This window comes from Petromyzon marinus, chromosome 10, assembly GCF_048934315.1.
Source record: "Petromyzon marinus isolate PM22_M1 ecotype Great Lakes invasive population chromosome 10, UKy_Petmar_22M1.pri1.0, whole genome shotgun sequence".
Taxonomy (NCBI): domain Eukaryota; kingdom Metazoa; phylum Chordata; class Hyperoartia; order Petromyzontiformes; family Petromyzontidae; genus Petromyzon; species Petromyzon marinus.
In genome coordinates this window covers 4,530,006-4,552,058 of record NC_133676.1, presented here as the reverse complement: position 1 = coordinate 4,552,058, position 22,053 = coordinate 4,530,006, and the positions used below count along the sequence as shown (strand labels likewise).

The following is a 22,053-nucleotide window of genomic DNA, read 5'->3' as shown; positions in this document are numbered from 1 at the left end:
CAAATAGAGCAAGTCAAGATATGTAAGTATATTGGGGTCATCATGGATTCAAAACTGAATTTTGAAGATCACATTGATTATATTGGTAAAAAGACAAAAATAAGATTGGTTTTCTGTATCGACACAAGCACTACTTCCCCCCAATGTTCCGTTTGGAATTGATAAAAGCTACCATACTGCCTATACTTGACTACTGTGACATCGTGTATAAATCAGCCCCAAGTACTGTACTGAAGAAGTTTGATTCCATCTATCACTCGGCCTTAAGATTTACATTGAACTGCCCGTATAGGGCTCACCACTGTGATCTCTATATTGGGTCAAATTTAACATCTCTTAATGTTCGACGGCTTGTGCACCAGATCTTATTTATTCACGATGTACTTACAAAAAAATCCGCAGACTACCTACTGGATCTCCTCTCTGTTTCAAAGAACAAATTTGACCTCAGGTCTTGGCTCATTTACCAGCTTCACATTCCCTATTGCCATACAAAAACTGGAGGAAGGGCCTTTGCTATTGATGCCCCCAGAGTTTGGAATGCTATTGCCAATAAACTGCAACTTGAATCGCTACCAATGAGATCTTCTCTCAAAACTGCTCTAGAGGAGTTGTACACCCCTAGCTGCCACTGCTATTCATTGGCGTAAAATAAAATGTTTCGCTCCGGATGACGCTGCAAAGTATTATCTGTATTTTGATTTAGCGTGCTGATCTTAAAGGTGCATTGAAAAATTTGATACTCCGACTGATGCCTCTGTTGTTGTGGAGTAACGCATGCAGCCAGCTATGGCTCTAGGATTTGGTGTTACATGTTATTTATGTAGTTTATTGTAAAAATTCGGTCACAGTCCCTGTGATCACTGTTACGTTGCAATTATGGCTTTATTTCTTGGTGATTTGGAAAAGTTTTTTAGTTTGGACATGTTTGTTTTGTTGTAGTACGGAGTTAGATGAATGGCCTTAATCTAAGTTTTCTTGTGGTTGTTGTTGTTGTTTGATTTGCATCCCACTGGGATTTTTTGCACACAGCGTTGGTGTACGGTGCTTTTTTCAGGAATATTTTGTTGTTTTTTTCTTGGATTTTCTGTTTGCACAGTCATATAGTCACTTTAAGATGTTTTTTTTCTTGTTCGTGTTTTTGTTTTTTGTTTGTTGTGGTTACACCCGATTCAAGAGCCAAATGGCTCACAGGGTTATACCGAAATACATAAACTGAAAAAAACTGAAAAAACGGGGTGGGTGGCCAACACCACGTCCGGCCGCTTTTGTATCCCCAGTGCTAATGTTTACACACCTCACCAGGTACAGTACTCAAATACGGCTGAGTCGACCTATGGGAGGCCCAAGACCTATCCAAATATTCACCACTAATACGCACACATATACTGAGACAAATGAACGCAAACAGACAAGACAAAAAGGACATACAATACGGACACGCACACACTGACGCAATGTGACAGTCTCACACACACACACGTCATACACATTTACACGCTCACAAAGGCAGGATGCTAGGGTACCGTGTCAATATTGACCGAGCTGCTTGCGCTTCGCAGGCGAGTCACGGAGCCGAGTGGATCAAGGCATGCCCCACGGTGTGTGCATACACACATTATGCATACACAGCTACAAAAAAAAAAACCCATATAGCATTAACGGACTATTGGGGCAAGTTCCGTTAGCGAGCACCTATGAAAGGCCGACGTGGTCACACGAGGGGGTGGGTGGCCAGTACCACGCACGGCCGCCTTTGCCTCCCGAGTGGTGATGTTTACATACTGTACCAGGTGCGTATTAAGGTTGAGTCGACCTAGGGGAGGCCCAAGGCCAATTCAGATAAGCGTCACTGATGTTGGCCTTGAGCAGGAATATAATTCGGGACTTGTCGTTTTCTCTCAGCTAGCTGGAACACCTCATCTGTCAACAAAGGTATCTGAGGAGGTCCGGATTTTGTACCCAATGCAGCCATTGCAATTGCATGAGCCACAAGTCATGAACCTCACCCATTGGGCAGATGATGTCTGCATTAGGTCCTGATACTTAAGACATGGGTCTGCATTCGCTATTCCATCACTACAGTATATAGTTCAGCAGATGTTCCTGTTTGGACCCGGCTTACCTCCATTGTGTTGTGTGTATGTGCCGATACCAGAACAGCGTGATGGTGACTACAAGCCCATGGGCTGCATACACGTTTAGCAGCCTCCTACAGTTATGAGTGAGCTAATCTGGCGCATGCCTTCCAATATGGCCCAGGTGATTGCGCCATGACCTACTCGGGCATCATCGTCACTCAACAAGATTACTCTGTCCCAAGGGGCCACTTTACTCAGCACCTAGGATAGGTCGTAGAAGGCATCTGACTCATCAGCCTTGCCTGCATCCCTCCACTGATGTTCAGTGGGGGCGATAGCCACCACGACCATTCCTCGCCTCCCGTAGATGGGAGGTAAGCCCACAACAGCCTGGCACTCACGGCTTCCCATACCTCAGTGCCATGCTCCCTTTTTAATAATCTTATTCAGAAGAACCACTTCATATTGTTCGGTAGTTTCCTGCCCCGAATGGAGGACTGTCCACCCCTTGTAGTGATTGGAGCCAGAACCAGTCCACCCCCTACCCCCCGTATTCCACAGAGGGGCTGAAACGGTCGACCTCCCCGAAAGAGGAATGGTAGCCACTCCTCCGCAGTGAATATTCGAACATTCCACGTGGTAAATCGCTGTGGTTTTCTTCTGCTTCTGGAGGAATCCCAAGGTGGGCAGGTACAATCTCCTGGCTTGGCCACATGGAGTTTGAAGACCGCATAGGTGCCTGTTCCCCCTGGGACTTTAGTTTTTTTGTGTTTTTTTCCGTGTTTTTATTTGGCTAAAAAGTGCAGGCTGCTATGTAACATTCGGTCACACATATACAGATATATACACACACACACACTTACACATCGCTACACAAATAGAGACACAGCCATACCTATAATTTATAACCTCAAGCATATATATTGTAACAGCAACCCCCCCGTATAGCTTTTAACAGACTGTTGTAGCGAAATGCATTTTTGGGAGCACCTATGAAGGCCAGCACGGCACACGAGGGAGGGTGCGAGCGTGACCATCACCACGCCCGGCCGCCTTTGCCTCCCCAACGCTGACATTTACACACCACACGGTATACTCATTTATTAAGGCCGAGTCGTCATAGCGACGGACAGTTGTGGAGGTGGGCAGTACCGGTTCAGACATTTGTCACGGATGTTGGCTGTAAGCGGGAATCGAACTCGGCTCGCCTGGATGGGTTGTTAACCACTGCGCCACCGCTCATCCCAATACCACCCACGCCACCCCCCTACTCAATGACATCATCCCCACCCCCCCCACCGCTGCCGCTATTTTTAGACGCAGCCTCGGCGCGCGCGATTGGAGCTCGGCGCTCACGTGCGGCGTGCGCGAGAGAGTTGGGGGGTGTGTGTGAGAGGGGGAGAGTGGGAGAGAGAGGAGAGAGCGAGAGAGGGAGCGGGAGAGGGGAAGACAGCGAGCGAGGGAGAGAGAGGGGAGAGAGAGGGGAGGGAGAGATACCCGAAGGGCGACGGACCCCAACATCTCTTCAGGGGCTGGTCCACGTGCTCTTCGGCTACGCCAAGCTCGCCATATACAGGGAAAGGAAGGTGGCCCTGGAGGGGAAACGTCCGGCCAGCAGCCTGGGCATCTCCCGCGCTCTGGTCGGAGCCAGGGAGTGTGGGCCGAAGTTCCGCCGTGCGCGGCTGGCCCACGCCGTGCCGGCCTTCAAGGAGCGGTGGGCGCTGGAGGAGGCCGTGTGCTCGGTGGCAGATGACGGTAGAGAGCTCTGTTGCATGCAGATTGTGAGCTAACCGTCGGAGACCGTTTGACTGTGGGAAGGGCTGCGTGCAGGTGCAGCACTTGTCGTAGTTATAAAAGAGAGAGCGAGAGAGAGCGAAATGGAGTAGGAAGAGAGGGGGGTAGAGAGAGAGGGAAGGGGTAAGGAGAGCAGGAAAAAAATAAAAATATCTTTTGTTGGGTCTTTCATTTAAAAGGGGGGGGGGGGTTACATAAAGCAAAGCATAAAAAACAAAAAAAAACGAAATGATGAACGGAGCAAAGTGCCGACTACACCGAGCATCATCTTGTTTCCTCTGATCGTAATAAAAGAGAGTGAGGGAGAGGAGGGGGAGAGCGAGGGAGAGAGGAGGGAGCGAGTGAGGGAGAGAGGAGGAGAGAGGGAGCGAGGGAGAGGGGGGGAGAGAGGGAGGAAGAGGGGGGGAGCGAGGGAGGGAGAGAGGAGCGAGGGAGGGAGAGGGGAGCGAGGGAGGGAGAGGGGAGCGGGGGAGGGAGATGTCCCAAATCTCCTCGTCGCTCCTCCTGGCTCACACAGAACATGGCGGAGGAGCGCTAGACCCCCCCTCCCCTACTGCAGCTGCTGCTGCTTCTACTGCCGCTTGCCCGCCACTGCTCACCCAACGCGAGTCCCCTGGCTCCTTCCCGGTGCGAGGAGGCGACAAGGTGAGCCCGACACTTACAACTCCTCCACCCCCCCCCCGCCACACAACGCCACGCGCTATCACGCACACAGCAGCAGCAACAACAACAACAACAGCAGCAACAACATCAACAACAGCAGCAGCTGCTGCTGCCCGAGTCACGTCGCCTCCGCGTGCTTCCCTCTCTGTGTGCTGTAAGTCTTAATGTGTTGGTGGCGTGGCGTGACGGAGGGAGGGGGGAGGAGCGGTGGCGCAGTGGTTGGCGCACTGCTGGTTGTTGTTGTTGCTGCTGCTGCTGTGTTAGAAGGTTCGTTTCCACCCGGCCACGGCGAAGTGGTTTCTCGACACCAGCCCCCTTTACCCCACCCAATCCCGCACCCCCCCCCCCTTCTTCTCCTCCCCCAGATCGACTCGGCCTTAAATGAGAAGTAATTCTTGCGGGGGTGGTGGTTATTGTTATTATCATCATTGTGTGTGTGTATTTTTGGTGTCAATGTGTGGGGAGCGGTGGCGCGATGGTTGGCGCACTGCACTGTCCAGAACCGGGTTTTGCTCACCCGCGCGGTTCGACACCCGGGACACGGGGCGGAGTGGGCTTCTCCGGACGGGTTCTGGGCCCAGCCGAGGTTCGACTCGGTCCGAAACCACTTCAGGCAGCACCTGCCTCGCCTCCGCGTGTTATTGTGCGGGAGGAGCGGTGGCGCAGCGATTAGCGCAATGCAATGCGCCCGTCAACCCAGTCGGCGGCGGTGGGGTTCGATCCGTCGTCGTGGCGAACTTCAGCGGGGGGGGAGGCGAAGTGGTCGGTGTCTCCGAGGCCGGTTTGTGGGGCCTGCCCTCTAGGGCCGACTCGGACTTCCATGTCATCAGCATTTAGAGAAGAGACTAAGGCGTCCAGGCGTGATGTGACGCCTTAATACGTGCTCGCTAGCAGCACTTGCCCCAACAGCCAACAGCAAGCTACAAAGGGGGTGGGCTTTGTCTTTGTCGTGTGTGGGTTATGTAAAGACAATGTTGGTGCTATGGGTTTATCTAGTATACTGTACATGCATGTAGCTTTGTCTTCACAGTATATATGCGTTGTATGTATGGTTGCGTGTGTGCGTGTGTATTTGCCATTTTATAGGTACTAAATCAGCACGGGCATCATTGCGTGCATGCCATATAAATGATACAATACGTATACTGTCTAAATTCATCCAGCAGTGGATTGACAAAGGCGCTGTAATGTGTTGATCATCAGCTCCACGGTTGGAGTCGCGTGGTGCTCTCCCTCTCGACCTGGTCTCTCTCCTCCCGCGACCTGATCTCTCTCCTTGACCTGGTCTCTCACCTCCCTCGACCTGATCTCTCTCCTTGACCTGGTCTCCCTCCTCCCCTCGACCTGGCCTCTTTCCTCCTCTCGACCTGGTCTCTCTCCCCTTGACCTGGCCTCTCTCCTCCCCTCGACCTGGCCTCTCTCCCCTTGACCTGGCCTCTCTCCTCTTGACCTGGCCTCTCTCCTCGACCTGGCCTCTCTCCCCTTGACCTGGCCTCTCTCCTCCCCTTGACCTGGACTCTCTCCTTGACCTGGCCTCTCTCCTCCCCTTGACCTGGCCTCTCTCCTCCCTTGACCTGGCCTCTCTCCTCCCTTGACCTGGCCTCTCTCCTCCCCTCGACCTGGCCTCTCTCCTCCCCTCGACCTGGCCTCTCGCCTCCCCTCGACCTGGCCTCTCTCCTCCCTTGACCTGGCCCCTCTCCTCCCCTCGACCTGGCCTCTCTCCTCCCTTGACCTGGCCTCTCTCCTCTTGACCTGGCCTCTCTCCTCCCTCGACCTGGCCTCTCTCCCCTTGACCTGGCCTCTCGCCTCCCCTCGACCTGTCCTCTCTCCCCTTGACCTGGCCTTTCGCCTCCCCTCGACCTGGCCTCTCTCCTCCCTCGACCTGGCCTCTCTCCCCTTGACCTGGCCTCTCTCCTCTCTTGACCTGGTCTCCCTCCTCTCCTCGACCTGGCCTCTCTCCTCCCCTCGACCTGGCCTCTCTCCCCTTCACCTGGCCTCTCGCCTCCCCTCGACCTGGCCTCTCTCCTCCCTTGACCTGGCCTCTCTCCCCTCGACCTGGCCTCTCTCCTCTCTCGACCTGGTCTCCCTCCTCTCCTCGACCTGGCCTCTCTCCTCCCCTCGACCTGGCCTCTCTCCCCTTGACCTGGCCTCTCTCCTCCCTTGACCTGGCCTCTCTCCCCTCGACCTGGCCTCTCTCCTCTCTCGACCTGGACTCCCTCCTCTCCTCGACCTGGCCTCTCTCCTCCCTTGACCTGGCCTCTCTCCTCTCTCGACCTGGCCCCTCTCCCCTCGACCTGGCCTCTCTCCCCTTGACCTGGTCTCCCTCCTCCACTCGCTACTGGCATCACGCCATCATCCTCCTCGTCCCCACGAGTGGGCCCGTCGCCTCTTCCCCCGTGCGCTGTTCACGACGTGACGGCCAAGGGCCTTGCTGTTTGTTTCCTTCTTACTCCGTGTAAGCAGGAGAATTATGTAAACCCATTGAGGCACCCAATAACCCCGCCGCCCTCTGTTATCCAATCCATCTCTACGTGGGTCTCTTCTGTTTATACGCTCCGAAGAAGGCCCCCTTGCCCGAAACGTCACCTATTATATACGATTTTAATTCTCCTCATAAGGCCACAGTGTTATTGATGAATACGTTGGCTCTTTTGCAAGGGGCGATCGGGGTTTATCATGGTGAATGTGTTACTTTCACCATCACTGCAGAATACAGTCGGCTCAAGTCTGTAGAGTCTATGTGGCATTGTTGTGTATGTAGCAAACAACAACGATTGTAATTTAACCAGGAGAGCCTCAGGGTCATGCTAGGGATGTCTCTTATTGCGCGTTGTGTGTGAGTAAAGCTGAATGCCTGGAGAAAACTAATGCATGCGAGGGGGGCAACATCACTGTTTACTGTGGCTAGCTGTGAACAAACACGCGTTTTAATTACCTGTGAATTTTTATGTACAAATGAAAAGACACCCCGCACTTCCCCCCGTCAAGTCATCCTCTACCAGCATGACAGATTGTTCTCAGGGGGTTTTAAAAACGGGGTGGGGGGGGCAATGAAGGAATTAATGGAGCTGAGCGTAGGGGAAGAGAAGCACATGAGAGTAGAAGGGGGAGAAGCTGGAACATAGGAGGAGGAGGTGGACCTGAGAAGTGGGTAGAGGGGGGTCTGAGATCAGGAACAAAGAGGGACCTGGGAGAAAATATTAACGCGTGAGACAGAACAGAGGGAACTGGACGGAGAGGGGCCTAGGGCAGGAAAAGAGGGGCCCAAGATTGGCGCAGAGAAGGACCTCGGATGCAGGTAAGCGAGAGGCTTGGTGTGTAAAGGAGGGACGTGGGATATATATCAGACATACACGGGGAGAGGGCAGAGCGGAACCTGGGACAGCACAAAGGGTCTGCAATGAGCGTAGAGAAGGACCTGGGAGCGGGGGGTTATTAGCTCGCAGATGACCGACAGCGAGCGGCAACATTGAATTAGCAAATGAGGGCTTAGGTGGCTAAAGTGCGGCTCTTAGCGTCTCATGTCTTGGGCGCGGTGCAGGTGGGGTCAAGGGAAACGCTATCACTGCCTCGTCTCGGGGAGAAGCGGCGGGGGATTAGCGAAGGGGCTGGAACGAGCGCGTCATTCGTGGGGGGAGGGAAGGACGTTAATGTGTTGCGCGGATATGCATGCTTTTGCCAGTAATTGTCTCGCACGTCCTGTTTTGAGCTCGCGGTGCGACACCACAGATGGTATCCGATAAAGCAGTGTCTCAGCCTCATTAATAATATTAGCAGGATCGTATTATTTTCATCATCATGTGCTCGTCTTGCCGGGCCAGGTGAGAGCTGCTCTGGGATCATCGTCGAGTCCATATCAGGGGTCGCTCGCCGACAGTGCGTGACAGGGTCTGTCGCTGACCACATCCACATAGTGGGTTGTGGCCCTGGGTGTGGGAGACTTTCTTCCTACTACAATTGGTCCCAAACACGTATATATTTTTTGTAGTTCCTATCGCCATCATAAACCATAATCAGCCATCATCTTAGCCATTGATCTAGGAAGGCCTTCCAAAAGCCATTGGCATCTCACGCTCTTGTGATACGACAATCCATCCAGCTCTCACACGCCTTCAATTAGCACGGTTGGCTACGTACGGTGCGAATGAAGTTCCACATACATAGACGCACAAGCTGCTGTCAACACTCCACCTCCACGGTGGACGTCACTCGTGTTCCCAGTGTGTTCTACTGTGTAGATTTTTTTGTACGTGCCAAATGAATGAGTTTAAGGTGTGTGCCGCGGATGGGGGATGATTGTAATTCCACATGTTTTGTCTCTGGCTTCGATGGCCCGTTGTGCAGGAGGAGCACCGCCTTGCATTGTTAATGTGGCACTGTGGCTTCACAGTAAGAGAGCAGCCTCTGCAAATAGGCTTCATATACCGAACTTTTGCAAATAATATATATGGAGCATACACGCGGTCCTATCACCACCATCATCCACCGCCATGATCACCCTACTACTTTGTTGTATTAATCATGGAGTTTTTTTTACATCACCAAGCTGGTCAGTCCGAGTTGGCGGTTGAGGAGTGTCCAGGAGTGGTTCAGATATCACTCGCCACTGATTTGGGGTGCCGTGGTGGCGAGATGTTAGCTCCCTCGCCTGGTATATGGTGTACAGAAGGTCATGGGTTCGACCCCGACCCTGAAGCTTGTACATTTGGAATTTGCATGTTCTCCCCATGGTCGCTTGGATTTTTCTCTGGGTCCTCCAGTTTATCCCTCCACATTGAGAAACATGCGTTTAGGGTATTTGGCTGCTATACATTTCCACGTGATAAGCCGTTTAGTTGAATTATATTTTTTGGCCAGGTCGCTTCTGAAAAAGAGCTATATGGCTCAGTGGACCTTACTTGGTAAAATAACAATAGTTTTTAAATAGTTTAGTTTAGATTTTAGCCCTGACTGGGAATTGAATTTGGTTTGCTCATCGCTGCGCCACGTCGGGTACAAGTAGCGTCTTAATTAACAAGTGAGCAGCTGTTTTCTCATGACGCAAAGTCTGATCACTATTATGTGAATGTAAGCTTTTAGCCACATGGTGTAAACAAAATATATTTTAGTTCAATAAGAAGCACACAATTGCAGTGCATTGCATGGTGGTGCATATTCTGATTTGTAGTATAATCACATTGTGTTGAAGTATTGTCAAATAATCTCCACGATGGGTAGGGCTCTCGTCTAACCTTGGATTAACAAGGTATATTGCATTATAAATATTTATAATGGGGGAAAAGCACATATAATAAACACGCACTGCGTGTAAAACTATGGTACTGAGTCGCCCGCACACTGGCTTAAATGTGCGTGTTAAAAAGGAACACGCGATATTGCGCACTGTTAGACACCCGACATGAGTTATTAAGATCGCCGCTGTCCGTGAACGCTGTCAATCGTGGAATCAGTCCTGGAACAAATCGGGGGTGGGGGGTAGGGGCGAGTCGTAGTAAAAAAAAATAGCTCGGCGCCTCCTCGAGTTGAGCGTGCGTGCGATGGCTCGATCGGGCGCTGCCTCACGCCCAGCAAATCGCTTCCGACTGCTTCCACGGCGCAGCGGGTTGAAGCCACGGCCGTTAACAAGGGGCCGAGTATTCCTCGCTCGGATCAATGGTGCTGCACCCTGCCGCTCAATTCGCACTCGCCGTTTGGCGCGCCGCCTTCGCGAAAGGTCGCACAGGAAAAGGTCGGGCCGTTTTCGCGTCGCGAAGCTCGCCGGAATTGACAGTGATCGATGAAATTTAAATGTGCGCGAGAGCTGGATGCTGTGAGTCGCGAGTTTTTTGAGAACCCGCGAGTGTATACATTTATGATAATTGCGCTCAGCTTTGGGACGTTATCCGCCTGGGGTTTTGTTTAATTAAATTTCCCACTCTGCGTTTCAATCGCGGTGTGACTCGCCCAGGGATCACATTCACAGATAAGTCTCTTCGCCACGACGTTGCCTTAAAGAAGCATCATCATCATCTGTCATTGTCACCGAGCAATTTCCATTTTCAACAATAATCAATCGAACATCTGTTTTACAATCGACAGTGCATACAGGTCAATAAAATACATTCAATTTCATAAGTGCTACACAGAGACCAAACCGCGTCCCACAATGCTTGCCAATCATGTGGCGACGTCGATCAAATTTGCTTTAATTTAATGAAATGGCACAAAAATGTGAGTCGATGAGATGGTTCAGAGACTTAGGGCGCAGTCAGTAAAACTGACGTTATTGGTTCATATCCAGATTTGAGTTGATGGTCTTAGCCAGGGCAGCTATGAATGCATACAAAATAAATCTTATATTTTGGTTTTCTTGTAGTGTGGCAAAATCCCAGCGACGAGAATGAAATATTCATTTTGACTCGTGTGCCCTGTGACGATGTCTCTACTCCTTGGGTAGGTGAGGGATCACTTGAAGGGGTCTCTGAAGTATATTTGTGATATATTTTTCCATGGGCTATTCTCTCACATCGTACTGCTCTGTATTTCTTGATATCATGCCAATTGCCAGTTTAAATGAAATTGGAGGATTTTCTCTTCTTTCACTGGAAACAAAGTACTGTATAATGATAAATACAGACTGTATAGGACTTGGCTCTTGATTCGTCCACAGTTTTATAAAATGAGTATCTTTTGTTGTAGGTCAACAGTGGCTGTCCTGTGGAGCCCCCCCCCCCCCCCCCCCCTTCGATTGTCACGTGGCAATAGAGATGAGTCCCCCACCACAATGCATCCTTTTTTTTCTGTTTAAAGAAAAACACCTCCTTTCCATTTTTTTCCGAGTCGCACCGCCCGGCCGTGCACAGAGCCTGGCGCGGGAGTGGATTAATGGGTTTTTAATCCAATTAATAACTGCGTTCCAGGCAAATTGTAACAATCCTGATTGAAACGGTATTGAGTGATCCTCGTACCCACGCTCACAGCTCCAGCCGCTCGCGCTGCAGACATATGCAGCGCGTTCCTAACACACTTGGCTCTCACGCAGTGCACGTACACACGAAGATCCCATGCGCAGTCTAATAGAAACTGCTGGGGAAAGTGCTGGTAGTTGAGCACCTGTTCAGGTTGGCACGGCGCAAGAGGTGGTGGTGTGGGCCACCACGTGACTGGTCGCGTCTATTTCCCCAGTGTTCTAAAATGTACACACGGCACCAGGTACACACTTCAGTCGAGCGAGGGGGAGGCCCAGGACCGACTCGGATACCACCTGCCACTGTTATTGGTCGTGGCCAGCGATCGAACGGAAGTCATCAGATTATTTGTGCAGTGCGCTAACCGCCGCACCGCCGCTCCCCACAACACACGCGTGAACACTTGCGCATTAAAAGCCATCGCCTAGTTGCAGGGCTTTTTACGCTTGCAATGTTGACCGTTGTCCCTCCTTGCACCGTGTGCCTCGGACCCTCGAGGCGCTTTCTAAAGGAAATGCGAAGATAAAGAGTGGGGCTCCGTTGCCTCCAGCAACGAGACGTCGTTAGCCGATTGAACAAAAATAAAACATGGCCCGTGTTGCTTTTTTCCTCCTGAACAGGTGATCGCTATGGAAATAATTGGCGGCCGCGTGCTTATCTCACGGGTAGATTTAATTACTCTATTGACGAGGCCCCCAAAATTTCCGTTGGTAATCGATTAGGCTCTGATGAATTTTTGCCGTTTTCGCGTTCGAGGCAAGGCGCAGCTTTGTGACGGCCCTTGTGCCGGCGTGCTCACCGCCCTCAAATTCTCTCGTAACATCGGTGTGTGCCGTCGTCGTCATCATTGTCAGCCATGCTCAATCCACTGCTAGATGAAGTCCCCTCCCCCCACCAAGCTGCCGCCACCTCTCACAATCCGCCTTGCACCTGCACACAAACTAATTTCATCGCTCCATCTCCTCGGTGATACATCCTCTCGGACGTGTTCCATTCCTTGGCTGCCACCCCATTATTATTTTTATTATCCTTTCCCTTTGTTCATCATCTTTTCTAGTGATGTTCCCAGCACGAGTGCTCTTGTCCGAGGAGTTTGGATGATGTCACCATTGACCTTAGAGAGAAGCGAAAATCAACCGTCAAGTACCGCTGCCAGCGTGACCAATCGAGTGCTCATCCGGCGGCCGTGGAACCGCGGTAAATTGCCGCGTAGCGGGCGAGATGCCGTGATGATTTTCTCGTTTATCCACTGTGGTGCGTTGTTGGGAGCCTGCGAGCGTTGGCTGAGCAGCGCGATGGATAGCGTTTGGTGCCAGCACTACACCGCAGCAGCGAGCCGTTCTCGACGCCGCCTTGAAATCTCAAATTCAAGAATATTTTTTTAGGAACTCTCTTTGCAAAGCCCATTGTTAGACATTTCACATTTATTAGGTAGGGTCAAGAAGAGCCAGACAATGGGCACCGTTGACGCTTCGCAAAGTGGTACGATATGCATTTTACCGACCCCAGAGCGATGGTGAGCCGAGTAGACCCCCAACATGCAATTGAGTCAAGCTCGCTGACATTGCGTCACCTGACCAGACACTTAACGAGTAACCCTGGTTGCTAATCTAAGAATGGTTACGCGTGTTATGTATGGTTATAATAGTGAGAGTTTATAGCCGCGTTGTTAATCCATTGCTCGATAAAGGGCGCCTCACGTTCTGTCTGCCGTTGGGGTGATTTGACCATACTTCACTACGCTGGCCAGTGCAGCTTTGTGAAGGCGACGCATGCGATTCTCAACGAATATGTTCCATGTCACTGGTAGCCTGGCACGTGACTGGTATCGGCAACCATGTCCAGAGGTATCCTGGATGTGGTGTGTCTGGGCCAAAGATTTTGGGGGTTGCCAACCCAGGCGAACCTGGCTGAAATTACTCCCTGTGCCTATTAAGTTTATTAACGCGTGAAATCCATGAAACGTTTGTGAATTCAAGCTGGCCTGTAAGCAGTGGGAACCCTCTGCTGATGTGGCTCTGGGTCGCCTTACACAGATGGTAGAGGGGCACCGCTGATGTCGGGGTTATCGCAGTTATCAGGGTTCCTCTCGCCTCGGGTCACCGAGGGCAGCTTGTAGTCTCGCGCGAGGCAACGGTTGCGTCGTACCCCGTCTCCGCGTCGTCTCGCCCGGGCCCTCGCCTGCTCCCGAGATGAACGGATTGATTGACAGATCGAATCCGCTGGGTGGGATCGAGTGTGGCGCCTGCGCCGCACGGAGATCGTCTGCCCAGCAGCTCCAGCGTCCAGATCGAACGGGCGGGGGAGACGGCGGCGGAAGTGGAGCCCTTGCTCGGTAGCCCGTGCCGATTAGTTATTTTTTCACGTGTGTGCGTGCGTGCGTGCGCGCGCCAGCGATCGTTGTCCGCGTGTGCGCCCGTTAGGAGTGCCACAATTCATCACCCCTGATGGGAGGACGAATTGGTGTGATTCACGTACAGCAGTAAGAACATGCTTTGGATTTGATTAGAATCTAAATTCAGCTGCATCTCAAGGTGCTGTGTGCGGGAACAGTGGGGCGCGGACATTCTGGGTAAAGAAGCGTACTTTTTTGTTTATGGAAGGAGGGGGAGACAAGTCGTAGGCTGAGGAAGAGAGGAAGGTGTTGAGTCTGGACTTGAGCAGGGACAGGGGGTTAACCACATGGATGAATCGGTGAAATGCTTCTACGATTACGAAGGCAGCAGGGGAGCAAGAGAGACCCTCCCACCGACTGAATTGTTTTCGGGGGCGTTGACAGATGTCCGACATTGTACACTACGAATCTGCATTCTGTAATTTAAAAAAATATATATTTAAACTAGCTGTGCAAAGTGTTTTATTTTGCGCATCGTTGATGTTATTCAGCAACTGGTCTCGCACGGAGAGAAGAAATGAACGCGTGGACTGCATGCTAAACGCCCGTGACACTCGCTCTGCCCACACTTTGCCCGGTGCACTTGTGCAGTCGCGCTCGCCGACGCTCCTGCCACGCAGCTTGGCCACTTCTGTCGGCAATAGCCGTGCAGCTGATCACGGGTTTACAAATAACAAAAAAAAACACATCGCTGCGTAGGCTTTCGTGAATTGTGCTGTTCGCACGCAATAGTGTCTTTCGGCATGGGTGTCGGACGTTTTGCTCCGGGTGCTTCTTCAGGAACTGAACTTGCAGCACAGCGGACGGATAAAAGCATTGACGTGCTCACGACGCACGTGCAGAATAGTGAATTACTCAATTCTTTACCATTCATTCAGCCTGTGAAGCTACGTGGCAACAAATCTATAATTTTACTGTATTATGCTCCCATATCTATACGACTTGCCTTCACCAACCTGCGCTCGCCAGCATGGTGAACTGCGGTCAGATTAACCCCACTACCCGTACGGCATGGGGCGGCCCTGGTCCGGCATAGGTTGACAAAGGTGCCCGCGTGTGCGTGTGCACGTTTTGAAATTCTTCAATTTATTCACGGGCCCCGAATGTGCTGAAATGTCCGCAACAACACGAGCGCCGGAGGGAATCGAGCTGCCCCGGAAACCGCAGTCGGCGACGAGCCGATTGTTCCGTTTCATGACCGGACGCCGCCACCACCTCCTTACTTCACAAGTGGAAGATCTCGATTTAAAGCTTTCGTGACTGCAAGGATTCATCTTCTTTGGTTCTTTCGGTAAAGTCACGTAGAATGAGAATAAAATAATAAAATAACACAATAAAATTCTCACGACGTTTCGGCCACAACGCAAGCGGCCGTCTTCAGGTGAAAGGAACAGACCTGTCGGGACGGCAGAGCTCCGTCGTGAGAATTTTATTGTGTTATTTTATTATTTTATTCTCATTCTACGTGACTTTACCGAAAGAACCAAAGAAGAAGTGGAAGGTCGTAGATGGTCCCCAGCGTGACTGCCGACACGATATATTCGTCAACTCTCGCCTGGAGCGACGCTTTGCAGGAAAGCTTGAGTGCACCAAACGAAACCACCGACCGAAGCCACCGTGTGTGTGTCGCTCGCGAGCCTCGACATTCAAAGTTTAGCTTTTTCGCGCATAATCCCGCCAGACGGACGCCCGAAGAAGACTAATCCGAATCGTGACCTTTCGCCGGCGGACAGTCAGGGCGAACCTTTGCGCGCCTGTTGGGCTATGCGCCGTCGTGTGCACGGGGGGGGGGAATACGCTTTCGATTGTGATCGGAGGGCTTCGCGATCACGCGCGTCGCGGCCCCTTAACTCGTGTGAATAGTCACGAGTTATTGTCACTCTCCAAGGATGTGCGTAATTCACAGATGCGGTGAACATTATCCCGGGTGAGATTCCTGTCAATTGCATCACAAGCGTTCCTTGGAAGCGGCCTCCTGTAAGGTAATGTGATACAGAATGTTACACCAGATTCTCCAGCGTGGGCCGTCCCTAGCCCTGACTGGTCGACCCAGGGAGAGGTCTCTTTCTCTGGAACCAAAAAAGCCAATTGCAGGCAGAAAATGGCGGCACGGCAAAATCCATTATTCCGTACTTCTATGCTCTTCGCCTTCACCGGCTCGCACTAACCGGCTTGGTTATGTATGGTCAAGCAGCTCCCGTGACCGACACCGTCATCCAGCAGTGGATTTCCGAAGGGTTGTACGTTGTCACCGCCTTGGCGATTGACTAGACACGCTGCGTCTGCTAACTGGCTGCGCGTTTCTCTTCGCGCACAAGCTTGAGGCGTGGAGTGGTGTTGCTTGCACGCAATCCAGTCTGGGGGGGCGCGCAATTGAGACAAGCAGCTGGGTGAGAGGAAGCTCGCGGAGTGGAGGTTATCTGACCGCAAGCTTGATGTAATGTCACGGGCGCTGGCGAAAGCCGTGAGGAACAACGCGAGCCCTCACCTCGCTCCTGGTTTCCCGCTTTTTCTGCCGCGGTGTTTGCCGGCGCGGGGCGAGGATATCACCGTGCAGTCGCCAGCCCCCATCGCTGGGGCGGTGCCACCGAGGGCACTTCCATCGCACGGCGACGGTGACGTGGGCAGTGCGTGTGGTAAACATCCCCTCCCCCCCGGAGTGGGAGCGTGCCCGAGAGAGTGCCACCACCAACGGAGATGGAGCGATGAAATCGGCACGTGTGCAGGAGCCTACCACGTCCCATGGCGTCGCAGTCTCTCGCCGTCGTGTGGTGCGACAATCCGTGCAGCTCTTTGCACGCGAACTGATTTCATCGCTCCGTCTCTGTGGCGGACACGTTCTCTCGGGCGCGTACCCTCCCTGTGGGCGCCACACCGCTGTTAGTCTGGACCACGGGGAAAAACAACATGCCCGGGGATTTTCTAGATCGATGTATTTGACAGCGATGTTGTGGAGCACAGCTGCAATAATCATACGCTCTCCTCCTTTGGGCGCATATTTTTTTGCATGCCGATTTTTTTTCCCAGCAACACCCAGGGTTGGCGCACATCGGTCCTAACCTGCATTTTATTGATGTGAAAATCAGACCACAGCTGCGTTCGTTGGCCCAGCTCGGGGAATCGATTATCCGAGGAGGCTTCTCGGGGAATCTGGTCGATGCCGAGAAGCCGAGCCCCGAGCGGTGTGAGCCAGCGCCGGCGCAGCGCTCTCATCATTACAGTGAATGATTAAGGAACGAGCGCCCTGGATCGGGATTAACATTAAACCTAATGAACATGAAAAACCCCCTCGAAATTAACCGTTATTTTTCACTAATTAAGGCTGAGTAATCGGCCGCTGATGAGCGGACATTTTGTCTCCTTCTAAATGCGGATTCATTCAGGGGGCGGGGGTGGCGGGGGGGGGGGGGGAATTCGGTGCACGTCGAAGACCACCCGTTGTTGCGAACAGCCCCGCTGGAAACTCGCTCGTGGCTAACGGGTTGGTGCGTGCTCATCTCCGTGACCGCGGTGCGGAGCAACCCCGCTTATTAAACACTTGGGAGTGGTGAAGGTGACAACGGGCAAAGTCGCCCGAATGGACGACGACTCGTCTGAGCTTCGCGCCCCATCATTCGGCTGAATCGTTTCCAGAACATTGTTCCGAGGCACAGCCGAACGCTTAAACGGACAACTCGTACATTTTGATTTGTTTTGGCAGGCCTTTGTTTTTTTTTTATCGCAGATTATATTATTTACTGTTATTGAACCTACAGATACACTTTTTTACGTTCTCTCAAAACTGGAACCGGAACAAAAACGACGCGAAGTAAACGTCCCCCGTTAATGACTGGTGTCGTGTGAATTCTTCATCAGTTATAATTTCCCGTGGGGGGGTAAAGGGAGGAGCAGGAGGAGTGGGGGGGAGGCACAGGGGCCGGCTCAGGCCTTTGGGATGGGGCACACCCTGCCAATTTGTCCGGCATCCTCCAGCTCGGCCCGTCGCTGCGTCCGGCCCTGGCAGAGCTGTGCTTGTGTCCGTCCGGTCGGAAGTTGTGATTATACGTCCGTGTCCGTCCGTCGGCACACGCAAGGGGTTAAGGACCATTTAACAGAGGCCATTACTCAGGCGCTCAGTACCGCGGCGGCCGCGGCGCTGCCCTGCTCGAGTGCGAGATTGATGCTCTTAGCTGTGAGTTGCTGCGGCCTTTCGCTGCTGCTGCTGCTGGCGCTCTATAGATTTTTTAATTACTGACCGCAGTTGCATTTTTCCAGCCATCGCTGTTTTATTTCACGTTTTCTCAATGACGACGGCCGCCGTAAAATATTTCGAGGCGCCATTTCATGCATCACGTAGCGGCTATAAACGCTCGCCTTCTCACCGCAGACGCATTACAGGTCAGCGCGGGTAAATAAAAAAAATACATGGAACGCATCTCCATCAGCGTGGTCTCTGTTGCTAAGCGATAGTTAAAAATTGAAACTAAACTGTTTTTTTTATTTTACCAGGCAAGGCCCACCGAGCTACGTAGCTCTTTTTCAGAAGCGACCTGGCCACAAGTGGCCTGTCATAATGTGGAAATTTATCGCAGCCAAATAGTCTAAACGCGTGTTTCTAAATGTGGAGGGAAAAACCGGAGGACCAGGAGAAAAATCCACGCATACACAGAGAGAGACACGCAAACTCTAAATATTACAGGTGTCAGGGTTGGGATCGAACCCACGACTTCCTGTATCCCAGGCGAGGGAGTTAACATCTCGCCATTGGGGCGCTGAACAACAACGGTTAGCGGTGCTCGCAGCCACCGACCTCTGTGCGCGCGTCAGTACGGTGCTGTAATTGGTAATTGCACCGACGGAATGTCACCCGGGCGGGTCTAGGTGTGGCCGCAAAATCAAAACGTGGAAGCAGCGGTTAACGCGTTTCGCTATGAACTCTGCAACCTGCCAACGTCGGCGGTGAGCGATAGCTGGGCCAGTCCTGAGCTCGCCGTCCGTTACCAGCGTGGTTATGTACGGCCAACCAACCTCGACATGGTGTGGGGAGGCTTTCACGCAGCAGTGCATTGACGAAAGGGCTTTAAATTAAAATGAGGTTGCATTTAACGTACGCTGCAGATGCACTTAAACGTGCCCTGCAGCTGGCTGCAGCTGCACTTGTTGCTGCTGCTGCCCCCACCAGACTCGTTCTCCTCGCAAGCTTGAGCGCAAGTCTGGTGCAGAAGGTGCTGATGATGAAGCCACACGGCCATCGCATTCCCATCACTCGCTGAATTCACCCCCACGCATTCTGACCCGAAATGATGAAACCCCGAGGCAGAGTTTGCAGCCGCCTCCACCCGGAATCGCGAGCCATCAGTCCCCAAAAAGTAATCGATTTCCATGACGCTCACTCCCCCTCCGCCACTCGCAGCGCCGGCGGCCTTGCTGTGACGGTGCGTCATAACCCGAGACGCGGCAGTCGCGCCGCTGCAACCGCCCCGAGGGTGGCCGAGCGGGCGGGGCGAGCGGGACGGGGTGAGCGGTGAAACGGATAACGCAATTGCCGCTCGCTGCTGCAGGTGAATCTGTCGTGGCCACCACAACCCGGCCCAGCAGAATGTTAATCACAGTCAACCAGCCCAGAGGGGGGCCATTGCTAACAATTGAAATATGTACCACGCCACCGCCCCCCCCCCCTCCACTCCAGCCACCACAGTGCAGGGCAGCGCAATGTTTGTGGGCTGGCACCTGGGGTGGGTCCCTCAACCACCTAAAAAAATACTTGGCTGGCTCGTGCCCGGAGCGCCACAAAGTAGATGCTTTAAATGAGCTCTCCCGATGGATCACGGGGGCCCCTGCGCTTGCATCGCAGTGCCCTCGGGTGCGCAAGCGCTTTTCAAAATGCGTCTCGTTCGTGGTGGAGTTTGAGAGAGAAAAAAAACCATCCCAAACGGCGCAATTGTTAAATAAACTTGTTCGAAACAATGGAATTGTGCATCAAATAATGGGAGTTAATGAACGTGTGTAACGCTTCGCTGTTGGGCTGTAAAAGTGTTGACAGGAGGCTTAGAGCTGTTATTGTATTTTCTTTGCATTTGCTGCATTGGCCATCGTTTAAATTCTCCACTGAATCGAGATTCCTGTTTTGGGTCTGGTCGTGCAGGGCTATAATGCCAACGATAACATAAGCACCCTCCACCACCCGAAATAATCCCTGACAAATCAAGTTGTCACCTGGACAAATGTAACCGATTGATTTGGTTATCGAGCGAACCAATTACGTTGAAAAAGAAAGCAACGTCTCTGGAGATGACGATCGGCATCATCGGAGCTCAAACCTTCATCAGTGCGCACCCCTTCAGCTCTTTGCTTGATTTTAATTTTTGGCGTCTTGTCTTTCTGACCCATGCGTCATAGCAGAGGCCTATCAGCTCCAGTAAACACGTCCTGTGCACGGCTGCCAGTTATTTATAAAAAAAGTATTATTACGCTTGTTTACCCAGGAATGATGCACTCGGTCTCAAATACTCTCTTTCAGTAGGGGACGATGTTGCTGCGTGTAATCGCATTTGAGAAATTAGCAGGTATTGGTATGTTTGGCTAATACAAGTTCTGCTGTGGGTTTAGCTATGGAAGCAAACCAGAGAAACCCGGAGGAATCCCACGCGGAACATTGGGTGGGGAACAAGCAAACTCCACACAGAAAGGCGCCCTAGTTAGGATTCGAACCTGAGACCCTTCTTCCTTGCAAGGCACGTGTAGCCACGTGCTCGTTCCACGCACACGGCACGTGCCACGGGAGGTACTGTGCGTTCCACACGCGCGTGCGCGGCGTTTACGGTGGGTGTGCACGTTCCTCGCTTGCGCGCGCACGTTTATTCGCGTAAATAATCATAACGGCTCAAACTTTCCAAAGTCATTGCGAGTCGTAAGAGGTCAGACCCCAGCAGGCAGATCGTGTTCAAAGCGTTGCTGCGTTTGGCGGTATTGACGAGCAGTCTGGCCTGGAGTCTGCTGGTCGATCAATGTCACGGCAAATGAATGCAAACATCTTAAAGCGGCTCCCGTCCGCAAAGGAAATCCGTGCTCGTCGCGCGCGTAACAAGGACCACCTTGGCCGTTCGGAACTTTTTTTAATACGAATCATTTGCGGCGTGACCTATCACTCTTCGCATTTTGGTTTCAATTAATCTCGCGCCTTCTGATTATGTTAGCCGGCCTGGTGGCTTGACGACTGAGCGAGCGTCTCGCAACCGGAAGGCTGCGAGTTCAGATCTCAGTTGGGGGGGGTTTAATCAGCCCATCATCCCTCCGGGGTCTATAAATTGAGTACCACTTTGCTCGGAAGTCAAAAGTGACTTTCCAGTGGATATACTTGCCCCCTCCATAGCATAGTGGAATTTCCACCACAGCATTAGGGTTGTAAACGGGCATCTCTTCAATGCTCGTATGAGCAAGATTTATATTTGTTTTTCATGTGAACCTGTCGGTGGTGCTGACAGTGCGCGGTACGCGGCGCTGATTGCATCTGCATTTTGCAATGTGCCGTTAATTAAATCCGCAGGATCCTCCGGAGCAAGATTGTCTCCGGACGTGATGCGGGCCTCTGCTCGTCTCCTTTATTGCCGGGCTGGGTCTCTTGATGCGACTGCCCGCACTTTGACCGCGTGTGCGTAAATAGCACGCAAATGAAATCAAGATCCCATTGAGATGCATCGTCTCCTCCTCTCTCTCTCTCTCCGCAAGAGATGAACGTACGAGTTATTTGTACGCAATTTTCAGATTTTTGCCGTTGGTGGCTTTGAAACTGTCTCGCCGCGGCGGGCCCTACTCCTGCGATCGACGTCGTCAAGGGTCCCTGGCGTGTGATCCGACGGAGGGCATTGTGCGCTTCCGCAAAATCTCTGCAGAAATCACGAAGGACGTGCGCGGCCTGCAACACCGCTCATTCATTAACAAGGCTGTGTTGGAAACGAGTGAACATTAACCAACAAAAATGTCACGCACAAAAAAAAGTAAAAAACCACAATTATTAATGCATACCTTGACCACCCTTGAAATTGAAACATAAAAGCTTTGGAGGTGGTGGGGCCGGTTCAGAGGTCGGAGCGCTGAGCGGGCACTGCTGGGGTCATGATAAAACTAAACAATTTTATTTTACCAGGTAAGGCCCAATGAGCTATATAGCTCTTTTTCAGAAGTGACCCAGCCA

General features: G+C 52.1%; 1 protein-coding gene across 6 annotated transcripts in view; it reads left to right on the top strand.

The window, feature by feature from the left end:
• Positions 1 to 4,310: 4,310 nt before the first annotated feature.
• Positions 4,311 to 22,053, top strand: part of LOC116941068 (histone deacetylase 4-like) — a 113,116-nt gene continuing 95,373 nt past the window's right edge. For 3 of the 6 annotated variants that reach the window (XM_076066067.1, XM_076066066.1, XM_076066065.1), the window contains exon 1: positions 4,318 to 4,520. The gene's annotated coding sequence lies outside the window, so the exon portion shown is untranslated. Of the gene's footprint in view, positions 4,521 to 22,053 lie in introns of all 6 variants that reach the window. The other 3 variants (XM_076066068.1, XM_032951670.2, XM_032951672.2) reach the window with 3 other exon arrangements.